Source organism: Emys orbicularis, chromosome 1, assembly GCF_028017835.1.
Source record: "Emys orbicularis isolate rEmyOrb1 chromosome 1, rEmyOrb1.hap1, whole genome shotgun sequence".
Lineage (NCBI taxonomy): Eukaryota > Metazoa > Chordata > Testudines > Emydidae > Emys > Emys orbicularis.
The window spans coordinates 49,119,992-49,134,583 of record NC_088683.1 but is presented as its reverse complement, the minus strand read 5'-3'; positions in this window follow the sequence as shown (position 1 = coordinate 49,134,583).

Sequence of the window (14,592 nt, the reverse complement as noted above, 5' to 3'; positions counted from 1 at the left end):
ACCTCTGAGGTGCATTTTAGCAGCATAAATATAATAATTTGTAATGTGCCCCGTTTTCTCTGTGCTGTTGCATAGACAGATTCTGGGGCTAACTCCAGGATATGGAGTCACACCATATGTGTCATGATTCAGGGGTAGCTGCACCTCTGACCCTGCTTCCAGTCTCACTGGGTGCACCCTCCTCCCTGCTGGTGCTAGGCTTCTTGCCTGCACCCGTTCTGGGGTGGAATCCCACAATTCTTCCACTCTGACTGCATCTCAGCTACAGTCCCCTGGGTACCAGTGGTGATTGCTCAACAGGCCTGACTGGGTTCTGCAATCTGCAAGTCTTACCTTACCAGTAGTTAATACAGTGACCCCAAATAGCCTTGTCATAGATTCTAAGGGCAGAAGGAACCATTGTGGTCATCTAGTCGGACCTCCAGTATAACACAGGCCATAGAACTTCCCCAAAATAATTCCTAGAACAGATCTTTTAGAAAAACATCCAATCTTGATTTAAAAATTGTCAGTGATGGAGAATCCACCACAACCCTTGGTAAATTGTTCTAATGATTGATTACTCTCACTGTTAAAAATGTATATCTTATTTCCAGTCTGCATTTTTCTAGCTTCAATTTCCAGCCATTACATTATGTTATACCTTTCTTTGCTAGATTGAAGAGCCCATATTAAATGTTTGTTCCCAATATAGATACTTAAAGACTAATCAAGTCACCCCTTAGCCTTCTCTTTGTTAAGATAAATATATTGAGCTCCTTGAGTCTCTCACTATAATGCATGTTTTCTAATCCTTTAATCATTCTTTGGGCTCTTCTCTGAATGCTTTCCAGTTGATCAACATCCTCTGTGAATGGGCACTAGAACTGGACACAGTATTTTGGCAGCAGTCACACCAGTGCCAATTACAGAGGTAAAATAACCTCTCTATTCCTACTCGAAGTTTCCCTGTTTATGCATCCCAGGATCATATTAGCTCTTTTGGCCACAGCATCACACTGGAAGCTCGTGTTCGGCTGATTATCCACTGCAACCCCCAATTTTTTTCAGAAGCACTGCTTCCCAGGATAGAGTCTCCCACCCTGCAAGTGTGTCCTACATTCTTTGTTCCTAGATGCATACATTTATGTCTAGCCATATTAAAACACATATTGTTTGCTTGTACCTAGTTTTTCAAGTGATCCAGATTGCTCTGAATCAGGAGCTTGTCCTCTTCATCATTTACCACTCCTCCATTTTTTGTGTCATCTGCAAACTTTATCAATGATTTTATTTTTTTCTTCCAGGTCACTGATAAAGAGGTTAAATAGTGTGGGGGTCAAGACCCAATCCCTGCAGGACCCTACTGGCAACAGACCCTCTTGATGATGATGATTCCCTGTTTACAGTTACATTTTGAGACCTTTCATTTAGCTAGTTTTTAATCCATGTAATGTGTGCCATGTTAATTTTATAGTGTTCTAGTTTTTTAATCAAAATGTCATAGGGCACCAAATCAAACACCTTACCAAAGTCTAAGTATAGTACATCAACATTATTACGCTTAGCAACCAAACTTGTAATCTCATCAAAAAAAGATATCAAGTTAGTCTTCCAGGATCCATTTTCCATAAACCCATGGTGATTTGCATTAGTTACATTACCCTCCTTTAGTTCATTATTAATTGAGTCCCATATCAGCAACTCTATTATCTTTCCTGGGATCAAAGTCAGGCTGACAGGCCTATAATTACCCTAGTCATCCTGTTAATCCTTTTTAAAAACTGGCACAACATTAGCTTTCTTCCAGTCTTCTGGAACTTCCCCAGTGCTCCAAGACTTATTGAAAATCCACAGTAACAGTGCAGAGAGCTCCTCAGCCAGCTCCTTTAAAACTCTGGGATGCAAGTTCTCTGGACCTGCTGATTTTAAAATGTCTGACTTTAGAAGCTTCTGTTTAACATCCTCCAGATATAGTGGAATGGCAAAAGTGTTATCACCATATGGTGAGACAGCATCATCTCTTTTTGCCCCAAGTATAGAACAGAAATATTTATTGAACACATCTTCCTTTTCTGCAAAGTATTAGTTAATCATAATAGTAGGACCAGAGCATAGCAAGAGAAAAAGTTTTAACATAACACACCATCTAAGTGTATATCGGTCTTACCCAAAGCTTAGGTTGGTCTACCTTCACTTGAGCACCCCCACCTCTGGGGACTGGGGTTTAATTTGCTTCCCCACAGACCCTCTCTCTCCTCTGTGCTTCAAGAGCTCTCTATTTCTCAATCCCAAAATTCTTTGTTCCAATTTCTTGCCTGAAAGTATCACCTCTCTTGGGTACAAGCTGAGACCCTTCCGCTCCCAGCTCCCCAGCCATACAATTGATCTCAGCATGGTCAGAGAGATATTTCCAGGGGGATGACACCTGCTTTGTCCTTTTAAGTGTTGGTAAATGGGGCAATCTGAAGTTATTGTCTCCCCTTTCCTGTGAATATGTAAGTAACTCCTGCATGAATTAACCCTTGAATTTGACAATCATATAGCAAACAACACAATCACAAATAGATGGAAATATCATTCATAAAATATTACAGGCATCTCCCCATCCTTCACAATCTGAACTCCATCCAAAGACCTGAAAAAAGTCCATGTGGTATCATTTGTACTCCTTGTCTCCTGGAGGATTCTCTGCACCTTGAGTTCTTTAAATCACGATTTGAGGACTTCAATAACTCAGACATAGGTTAGGGGTTTGTTACAGGAGTGGGTGGGTGAGATTCTGTGGCCTGTGTTGTGCAGGAGGTCAGACTAGATGATCATAATGGTCCCTTCTGACCTTAAAGTCTATGAGTCTATGAGATTGTTGTTTGGCATTGTAGTGGGGCAGCTGCCCCACTCCGATAGACAGAGGTTAAAAGCAGCCAAGCTAGGCTGATAAGAGGGCTGGGGGCCAGGAGCTGGGAGGAGTCTCACTGTAGCCCTGGAGTGGGAAAGGCTAGCTGCCTGAGAGGAAGGTACCTGAACTGGAGCAGTGCTGGGGAATAGGGCAAGGGAACTGGGGAGCTCCAGCCTGGTAAAACCCCAGGCTGCAGACCTTGTTGAAGGCCTATGAAAGGTACTGGGGCTGCAGAGATGCAGCCTGGGAATAGGCAAAAGAAGCAGGTCCTAACCCCCTGCCAATGATGAGTGGCCATTACGGACGGCAGGCTGCCCCAGGGAGCGGGGGCTAGATGATGACTGGCAGTAGCCACTGAGGCAAGGTAGGTTTAGAGGGTTGGGGGTTCCCCTGGGAGGGGAGACACAGAGTGTTGGGGTACTGCAGTGGCACCCGGGATTCGGGAGGGTCATGGGGCATGAGGCAGGCGAGCCGCCGGCCAGCAGAGGGTGCTCCGAAGCTGGAAAAGAGCTAATTCCCAAGATGACCAGCAGGAGGTGCCATGCCAGTGAATCTCGACTTCGCTACAGGCATGCTGTACCTTCATGCCTTGGACTTGAAAGGATAGACACATTTAGCTCCTGGCCTTCCTCATGACAGAAGCCATAAAAGCCAGCTCTTCGGATCCATCCACTGGTCAGGCCCCAGGCAAAAGAAACTTTAGAAGTCCCTAATGTGCCCATTACCATTATTGGGTTTTGAGTTAGAACACTAAGTCTAGTTTCACTTCCAGATCTTCTCCAGTGCCAAGGAGGCTGGTTCTGTCATCTGAGCCGTTATCTCAGGGCATGTGTGGTACTCAGGAATTCAGTGCCTTTTCTAGCCAAAAACCGGCTGGTGCTATCAGTGCAGGTTCTTCAGTGCCGAGTCTGTTCCATTGCTCTGGAAGTTTCCAATTAAGTGCCTTTGTGTCAGTGCTAAGCTTTCTTCAGATCTTGGTTCTCCATCAGACCTAAAGTTTAGGAATGCCTGTGTTCCCTTCTCTGTGTTTGGAGTTGTGCTGGGCGTAGGGGAAATGTTAACCTATGTTAGGGAAAGGTAAAGTACTGTGATGTTATAAGGTCATCCTGGCATCCATACAAGGGCAGAGTTAACGGTTGTGTGGTTGTGTTGTGTGAGAAGTATTCCCTTAACTCTGCATTTCCTCATGCGCTAACCTTTGTTTTCATAGTGTCTAATGCTCTTTTAAGAGAGAGGTGCTGAGACTGTAACTGAGCAGGTTCTGCTTCCAAAGGTTTGACTTTGCCTTATGCATTTCAAAATCTCTTGTTCCAGAAGGGTCAGAGGAGCAGAATACAATATTGTGCAGCAGCAACCTTTACACTGTTCCTTGTAAATCAATATATAATTATGGACAAAATATACACATCTGGAAGAGGTGGTTAATGTACCCATATTCATTGATGATATATCTGCCTAGATAACATATTGACAAGTAAGAACCTACTCTGATGCTCTGTGCCTGTTCCAGAGAGCTGTGTCTAGAATTATAGAATAGGTGCCTCTATGCACACATACAGTGATGGCTGGAGAGTGTGCAGAGCACACCAGCAAAGTGGATACACTGAACTGTTTCAGCAGTAATAGACACACTTTTGTTGTGCTGCTTAACCTTGGAGTGGAACAATTTTTTTAGTCCCTCGGGGGCTATAGAATGCTACTTCTTAAAGGGAGTGATCCCAAAGCATCCACCCTTGATTTTTCACTCATGCACAGGAAAAATATGAACTTCTGGAGGCAATGGATTGAATAGTTTTGTTATCCCTATGGCAACAATAAACAGCAGTTCCTAATGCTATGGCTGGTGCTAATGCTGACTCTCAATACCTCTCTGTTCCAGCAGCCAGTGTCTGGAAACTTCAGCTCCCTCTGCCAACAGGTAATAAAAAAGCAATGGCATTGTGTTTTTAAGTAAATATAACTTTTTACAACAGGCAATATATATATATATATATATATATATGTAGTGTGACAAATAGAGAGGCTAAAGAGAAGAAGGGGATGGTCAGCTGGGAATTGATCCTAGGTGTAAATATAGGCCAGATTTATATTCTTTGTGCAAAGCAGTGTAGAAGCAGTCATAGTTGTAAAGCCCTGTAATGAATTACAAGTGGCTGCCTGCAAATCTCAAGAGTCAGGATTGAGTTGTCTGACTACTATCTCTACAGCAGCCCTACTTGAATGAGCTTTAACTGGTCCCTCAAGCAACAGTTCTGCCAGTGAATAACAAAGAACAGCATGCTCCTTCTTTGGACAAAATTCAGTACATCTTGAATAAAGCAAAAAGCTGGATGGGCTTTTTTAAAATGTTTGCTCCTGGTAAAAACTAATGGACATGATCAGATCCAGTTTGTGAAAGGAAATGTTCCTGGTATTTTATTTGTATAGCTATACCCATGAAAGTACAACTTATTTTGAAAAAGGAATTTGCCATGATGCAGTTTAAAAATCTAGAAGTTCATCCTAAAAGAATCCTTAGCAAGCTGCCTTTGTGATGCATCTTAGCAAGGAAATTAAGAGGTGTTTCTGACACTAACTATATAACAGCCAGTGTATAGATAAATCAGTAAAAAATTATACAACTCATTAACACAAAATCCTAACAGCTTCTATGCCAAGTCACACAAGGGACTTTCACAATACAATGAAGAGTTACCTAACATCAGGTTACAAAGTGGCAGATAAGTATATGGGCCCACACCATCCTCTCCTATGGTAAAACCGGAAGGAAATGGTTTATTGGGATGAAATCTCTGTGAGCAGCCATTTACAGAGATCCCATGAGGGAGGTGGGGTTGCTCCCCTACCAGAATAGGCCATGGGACCTGGCCCAAACCTGAGAGTACCCAAGGTTCTATTGGAGGCCATCTGTGGAGAAGCTCTGTGCTTCCACACCAGCTCTGGCCCCTGCCAGCTGATACCACACCTGCTGTTAGAGTTACATTAGCAGGGATGCCTGCTGCCTGAGGTTGTCCCCGGATCACTGAGTGGGAGGTTCCATAACCTGAATTATTTTCTCTGGGGAAAACTCTGCAGGGCCAAAGGAGGCATAAGATACATGCCCCTTACCACGCCTTTCCCCTGCCCATTCACTCTCCAAGTCTTCCTGAGGGCTGATGCTAGGCCCCAGGAAAGGCCTCCCTGGGGGAGGGTGGAACAGTGTGGTATGGGGTAAATCCATACATGGAGGGTCTCCTCTGGGCATGGATTTCAAAAGGGCAGGCTAGGCAAAGAATGAGAAATTTCTTACCTGATAATTTTCTTTTAGCAGTTTCTCTTCTTATTCATCTCTAATGGGTTAAACCCCCCACCCTCACCCCTCCAGAATTCCGAGGCAGTCCAGTGTTGTTTCTGGAGGCTCCAGGACTAAGCCCCACCCTTCTGTACAGGCCACTGGAGGAGTTCTTCAACAGCTGTAGAAATACAACAGCAACTGATTATTAGCATTAAGACAACCTGATACAATGTGTTAAATTAACTTTAAGACAATTATAAATATCTAACTCTCCCTCTAGTCATTTACCAAACTACCAGGGTGGGCTGAATGAGGAGAGAAGCTGCTAATGGAAAGAAAATTATCAGGTAAGAAATTTGGCATTCTCTTGCACAGCATCTCTCCTCATTCATCATTAGTGGGAAGCGTCAAGCTCAAGTGACGCTCAAGAAGTGGGGGGAGGGAATGTTTTAATTATTATTATAGTTGAATAATAGGCAAGAATGGAAGTTTCCCTCCATAAAGAGCCAGAGCTCTGTAATCTAAGGAATTATGTGGGAACCAACCGAGTAGCAGCTTCCTGTGGAGGAATGGAAACTCACTTTGCAAATCTTCCTCAGATGAGACTCGTACACTTTCCCTCCAGTGCCTCTAAAGACTTCTGTGATGCCTAGCATGCCACCTGGTGCAGGATTTTTGTGTTTTGCCTGGAGCAACTTTGATGCCTTATATGACCTTGACATTTTGGATAGCATTAGATAAACAGGACACAACTGGTGCATGTACTCCATGTGCTTAAGATATATTTTAGAGCACTAGGAATACCCATTTATGCCACAACCTTCCCAGGTTTAGAACAAAACAACAGGAGAAATGTTTCCCAGGAATTGTGGAAAGAGAAACTTATCTTGATCAGAAAGGTTTCTGGAGCTATAAGAGTAACCTTTTCCTCATGACAACAGCAGTGTGGCTCTTGTACAGATAGGGGAACTTTTTAATTCCAAAAGTTGCATTTCAGAGGTAATGGCAACTAGAAAGGCCAGATACAAGCTTGTGTTATCTTGTTATTCTGATTAATCTTGGCACCTGATACTCAAATGGAGAATCGAATGTGCCTACCTATGGAACATCGCTAGGGCCAGTTCTTCGAGTGCTTGTTCATGTTAATTCCAATCAGATGTGTGTGCGCGCATGTGCACAGTAGCTGGAAGATTTTTCCCCTAGCTGCATCCATGGGGTCGACCTGGGCACCCCCTGGAGTCACACCTTCATGGTGCCCAATAAAGGGCCCTGCCGACCTGCCACCCCCTCAGTCCCTTCTTACTGCCAGTGACGGTAGCTGGAACTTCCCCTTGCTCTTGCTTCAGCAAGCGGCTTAGCAGTACTTTCGGTTTTTGCTGCAGATAGTTCTAGTTGGTTAGTATAGCATAGTTAGTTCACGTATAAGTTTCAGTTACGGGGGGTTCCCTCCCTCCATTTTTCTGTCCCCCCTTATTTGTCACTGGGGCATGCCGCGATCCCTGGGCTTCAAGACTTGCCAGGACTGCGCAAAGCGCATGACTAAAAGTGACTCCCACACCTCCTGTTTATGGTGTCTGGGGAGGGAAACAGACTGCTGCAAGATCTGTCGGGAATTCCGACTGAGAACTCTTAAAGAGAGGGAGCAGCAGCTTAAAATACTCCTCATGGAGGCATCTCTCCAACCTCAGTCGGATCCAGGTGCCGGGGATCCCACTCCCAGTATGTCTTCTTTGGCACGGCGCGGTCCAGTGCTGTCTTTGAGAGATCCGGCGTCAAAGAAAGACACTGCCAAGGAGACTCGGCACCATCATGGAGCCTCTCGGGGGCACTCCAGCCTTCGGCACTGGTCCCAATTGCCAGTGCAGAAGAAGAAGAGGATGGAAAGAGACTGATGCCCCTCAGCAAGATCAAGGGACCAGCCATCAGTGGCAACTCAGTTGGGTCACGGCTCCGAGGCTCAGAGTGGGGCTACGTCGACTCCTGCCAAAGTGAGGCAGTCGAGTCTGGGCCCATCACACTCGCCAAATCCCTTGGAGCACCGGCTGCTCCCGTCCACTTCGGAGGCTTTTGAGGTGGCGCAGGACCTGCTGAGACTCACACACCGTTCTCGCCCCCAAGGCAGGAGGATGCGCCGGAACTGCAGGCTCCATCTCGGCACCCCGTTCAGTCAAAGGGAAAGCCGGCGATGATATCATGCTGATCTCCGTCACCTCGGCACCCCCCACCACCAGCACCTCCATCCATGGAGCACCGTCGGTCCCCAGGCTCCCGACGCTCTACGTCAAGAGGCGCAGCGCCGCCCTGGCCCTCCTATTCTGAAACATCAGAGTCGAAGTCAGACTTGTACCGCTCTGACTATAGCAGGAGCAGAAGGTCCAGCCCAAGGCACCATAGGGGGTCCCGCCTGATGCAGTTCAATTATCTCCCTCAGAACAGGATGCAGAGATAAAAGTTTGAGACACCTTTAATGACTGCTTGGAACAGCTAGTCCTGGAACCCACCAGGGGAGAAACAATTCTTGATTGACACAGGTTTGGTCCGAGAAGCAAATGTAGATGAACCACTTAGTAATAATGACCATAATGTAATTAAATTTAACATCCTTGTGGTGGGTCGGGGTTTGGATTCCAAAGAAACCCACCACAGGAGCATTTACCTTCAAAAAGAGGAACTACATAAAAATGAGGAGGCTAGTTAAAAGGAAAAGTCACAAAAGTGAAATGACTGCAGGTTGCATGGAAACTTTTAAAAAACACCATAATAAAAGCTCAAATTAAATGTATATCCCAAATTAAAAACATTGTAAGAGGACCAAACAATGTCACCATGGCTTAACAGCGTAAAAGAGGTAGTTAGAGGCAAAAAGGCATCCTTTAAAAATTGGAAGTCAAATCCTACTGAGGAAAATAGAAAAGCGCATAAACTCTGGCAGGTCAAGTGTAAGAGTATAATTAGGCAGGCCAAAAGAGAATTTGAACAGCAACAAGCAAAAGATGCAAAAACTAACAGCAAAAAACCCCCAAAAAACCCACAACCAACCAAAAAACTTTTAAGTACATCAGAAGCAGGAAGCCTGATTTTTTTATCAGTAGGGCCACTGGATGATCGAGGTGCTGAAGAAGCACTCACAGAAGACAAGGCCATTGTAGAGAAGCTAAATGAATTCTTTGCATCCATCTTTACATCCTCTGCAGTGACCCTCTGCCGAGAAGGAGTTTCCCATACCTGTGCCAATCTTTTTAGGTGACAAATTTGAGGAACTGTCCCAGATTGAGGTGTCATTAGAGGAGGTTTTGGAAAAAATTGATAACAGTAATAAATCACCAGGACCAGATAGTATTCACTCAAGAGTTTGGAAGGAACTCAGAAAAGAAATTGCAGAACTACTATCTGAGGTATGTAACTTATTGCTGAAATCAGCCTCTGTACCAGATGACTGGAGGATAGCTAATGTGATGCTGATTTTAAAAAAACAGATTCCAAAGGGGAGCCTGGCAATTACAGCCCGGTAAGCCTAACTTTAGTGCCAGGCAAATTGGTTGAATTATCAGAATACATAGCTAAAGACAATTTATTAGGGAAGACTCAACATGGTTTTTGTAAAGGGAAATCATGTTTCATCAGTCTGTTAGAATTATTTGAGGGGATCAACAAACATGTGGATATAGTGTACTTGGACTTTCAGGTCCACTCATGGATCAGTAACTGGTTAAAAGATAGGAAATAAAGTGTAGGAATAAACAGTCAGTTTTTCACACTTGAGAGAGGTAGCTAGCGGGGTCCCTCAAGGATCTGTACTGGGACAAGTGCTATACAAAGATTGAAACTAAAAACTTCAGTGGTGTGGTGTTCACCCGGGCAATGTTTTTGGCTCATTTCCTCTAACTACCCAGGCAAGCATTATTTGGCTGCACAGACAACTGCTCATGTTTTTTTTTCTTTATTGGGGCATGTGCACAGTAATCCTTTCAGCAGGGGTGGCTCCAGGCACCAGCGCAGCAAGTGCGTGTCTGGGGCGGCAAGCCGCGCGGGGGGGGGAGGGGGGCCGCGTGCCGGTCGCCAGGTGCCAAGTGCCCTTCGGCGGCATGGCTGTGGGCGTTCCGCCGGTCCCACGGCTTCGGCGGAAATTCGGCAGCGGGTACAAAGGCGTGGGACCGGCAGATCACCCACAGAAACGCCGCTGAGGCCGCCTGACTGCCGTGCTTGGGGTGGCAAAAAACATAGAGCTGCCACTGCCTTTCAGACTACACATGCAAAGAAACGAACACACATTCTTAAATACCATTCTCAATTTGGGTCCCCCAAAGATTTAGTGGGTATCATGCCCTACCTGGGATAAAACTTGTCAGAGTGAGACCATTTTGACCCACATCACAGCAATAGTTTGCTCTCTAGATCTGTGCAAAAATAAAACAAAACACCAAAAACTCTTTGAAAAAGTGGCTATTTTTGGGGCTTATATTTTTGCACCCCCCTTGCACAAATAACCCCAATTTTGGTCTCTACTATAGGTTGATGTAGCCTCCCAATTCAATGGTGCACTGTCCCCTCCCACCCACCAAAATGCCACAGGTTTGGGCAGGAGCGCCATTTCAGATTTTGATGCGGGGAGCCCAGCAGGGGCCCAGGGAGGTCACATGGTCACTGGACGCTTGTGGAGCTTTTGAAATGGCAGAGAACTTTATTATGCCAGACAGGGCCGCCCAGAGGATTCAGGGGGCCTGGGGCAAAGCAATTTCAGGGGCCCCTTCCATTAAAAAAAAGTTGCAATACTATAGAATACTATATTCTCGTAGGGGCCCTGCGGGGCCTGGGGCAAATTGCCCCATTTGCCCCCTCCTCTGGGCGGCCCTGTTGCCAGAAATAATTTGGACAATCTTCTCCTCCAATTCTGTACTTGGGTTGCACAGAACTAAGCTATACTGGGAAACAAGGAGGAGAGGGGAGAAGTTAGCTATGTAACCCTTCTGCCATGTGATGTAGGCAGCAACAAGGGCTGGGTTCAATATCTAGGGGGGTCCTCTTAACAATACAAAATAGAACTGGCTTGAGCCGGTAATCAGGGAAAACTGAACACTACCCCTGGCCGCTAAGAGGCAATACGTCACCATGCGCAAGTCCCGTGTATAACAAAAGGAAACCTTTATTAAAGGAAAAAACAGCATTAATTTCAGAAAATACTGCAACAATGATGTGACAGGACTTGCATATTTGAACGTGACCAGCTCAGTCACAGGTTCAGGGGCCCTCGCAGTCACTGCAGCTCTCTGTGGGTCTAGCTTAGATCCAAGAGCCAGGGAAAAGACCTCAAGCCCGAAGCAGCCCGATCGCTCCAAGGGGTTAATCCTGAACTGTCGCTCACCCTATTTTCCTTCCTGATTGGTTAAGTCTGTTCCGAGTTTACCGGGCCTTAGCCACTTAGTGAGACGTTGCTGGGCAGGATAGTATGAGGGCGGGCACTGCCTGCCTGATGTTCCCATTGGCCGAGCGTCTCGCCATGTTGCCGGGTAACCTGTCACTTTTTCTATGGTGCTGTGTTTGGCTGCGGAGGTTGAGATTGGAGCTTTATGATTGGCTAGAGAAATGTGATTTTTTTTCCGATTGGCTGTCGTGCTGCCAGCCTGGATTTTTGATTGGCTGGAGAGAGCTGTTGCTAGGCGGAGTAACCCGTGCTGGGACTTTGCACAGGCAAGGCGGGAGCGCAAGAGAATCGGGGTCAGGTGCGGGGCGGTGGTGGCGGCGAGGGCTGCTTTTGTGTCCTTCCTCGGCCCCGTGATGGCGGTGGGTGCAGCTACACCCGTGGGCCCCAGTCAGAGCCACCACTGACCCTGGCCCTGCACCCTCAGAGGTACCAGGCTGAGCGTGTGGCTAGGCTAGGGTTACCATACGTCCGGATTTTCCCGGACATGTCCGGCTTTTGGGGATTCAAATCCCCGTCCGGGGGGAAATCCCAAAAAGCCGAACATGTCCGGGAAAATCCAGCGCCGCTGGGCCGGGGGCTGGCCCGGGGCGCCGGGCTGCCGGGGGCCGGCGGTGCTGGGCGGCTGGGGGGCGCGCTGGGCCGGGGGCGGCGGTGCTGGCCCGGGGCTGGCCCAGGGGTGCTCGGCCGGGGGCTGGCCCGGGGCCGGCACCCCAGGGCCCGAGCCGAGCCAGGCTGGAGACGCCGGGGCCGGCCAGGGCCAGACTGGGCGACGCCTCCTCCCCCCAGCTTACCTGCTGCCTGCTTCCTGCTTCAGGCTTCCCACGAATCAAATGTTCGCAGGAAGCAGGGGAGGGGGCGGAGTTGGGGCTGGGGGCGGGGGCGGGGCCCCGTGGAGTGTCCTCTTTTTGGACACTCCAAATATGGTAACCCTACGCTAGGCTGACCAGACAGCAAGTGTGAAAAATCAGGACGGGGTCGGGGGTAATAGGATCCTATGTAAGAAAAAGCCCCAAATATCGGGACTGTCCCTAAAAAATCAGGACATCTGGTCACCCTATGGCTGGCTTTCAGGGGACTTAGAGGGGTCGAGCTTTAAACAGAAAGCGTGAGGCAACCTTGGCTCCAGTGGGCTGCAGTATCACTCGAGTCCCACCGAGCCCCAAAGAGCTCACAGCGTAAGGGGCGGGGTGGGTGGGTGCAGTGGGTGAGCCGAGGGCGCATTTGGATTGGGGATGCGCTGGCGGAGCTGGGTGTGCAGGGTGTGTGTGTGCCCAGCAGAGCTAGAGGATGTGGAGTATGTTGGGGTGCACTGGCAAAGCTGGCATGTGCCAAGCGTCCCTCACTTGAAACCCCCATCAACTCTTCCTATCACCCATCCCCATTTATCCCTCTTCCCGTAACTCCCTGCCTGTTGCTACAACCCCAAGCCCCTATTCCCCCAGTCCTCTACCTCATAATACCCCGCTCCCTAGGAAGCAGTCACATCTAATTTCCCCCCAAAGACTTGGATTACATCCTGCCTAAATAAAATTGCCACCCATGACCCACAAATAGAGTGACCAGGTGTCCGGTTTTCGACCGGAACACCTGGTCGAAAAGGGACCCTGCCGGCTCTGGTCAGCACCTCTGACTGGGTTGTTAAAAGGCCGGTTGGTGGTGCTGCAGCGCTAAGACAGGCTAGTCCCTACCTGTCCTGGCTGGCACCGCACTGCGCCCCGGAGGCGGCCAGCAGATCCGGCTCCTAGGTGGGGGGCATGGGCTCTGTGCACTCTCCCCACCCCGAGCACCGGTTCCACACTCCCGGCCAATGAGAGCTGGGGAGGGGGCAGTGCCTGTGGGCAAAAGCGGTGTGTGGAGCCTTGTGCCCCCCTCCCCCCCCCCCGCCTAGGACCCGGACCTGCTGGCTGCTTCCAGGGCACGTGCAGCACAGTGCCAGGACAGGCAGGCAGCCTGCCTTAACCTCCCCACTGTGCTACTGACTGGGAGCCACCCGAGGTAAGCCCATGCTCCACCCCCAAGCCCCAACCCCCGACCCTCCAAACTCCTCATTCCTGGGCACAGCCCAGAGCCTGCACCCATAGTCGGAGCCCTCACCCACTCCCACAACCCAACCTGCTGCCCCAGCTCAGTGAAAGTGAGTGAGGATGGGGGAGAGTGAGCCCCCTCCTTTAATTCTTTATTAATCGAGTCCCTTATCAGCTGCTCCATTATCTTGGCCTGGGTTGATGTCAGGCTGATATGGGCCATTTACCTTTTTTAAAAATTGGCACAACATTAGCTTTCTCCAGTCTTCTGGAACTTTCTCAGTGCTCCACAACTTATTGAAAATCAACTGTAACAGTCCAGAGAGCTCCTCAGACAGCTCTTTTAAAACTCTTGGATGTAAGTTACGTGGACCTGCTGATTTAAAAATGAAATAGAAAGAGTGTTCACACCAACTGATGAGATTATATCATCTGTTCTTTCCCCAAATACAGAACAGACATTTATTGAACACTTCTGTCTTTTCTGCATTATTATTGATAATTCCCCTATTTTCATCTAGTAATGGACAATACCATTTTCAGGATTCCTTTTGTTCATAATATATTTAAAAAAATCTCCTTACTTGCCTTAATTCCGCTGGCCATAGATTTCTCCCTGTGTCCCTTGGCTTCCCTACTACTATTCCTAACTTTTGCTTTATAGTAATTACGATCAACTTCCCCTTTCTTCCATTTGTTATATTTTTTTTACTTTTTATAGCTGCCTTCACTTCCCCTCTCAACAAAGTCAGTTTTTTAACTAGTGGGGCCTTCTTCTTTGATTGTGGCTTTTGGGCACAAAGATTTAAGATGTTCTTAAATCATTCTCAATTATCCTTCATATTTTATCTGATTAAATTCTTCCTTACAGCTGATTTAGTTCAGAATTGTTTTCAGCTTTATGAAGTGGGCCCTATTAAAGCGCCAAGTATATATATACTGGTATGGACTTTATTCTGCTCGTACATTATAAATGTGATCTAGTTACATTTAA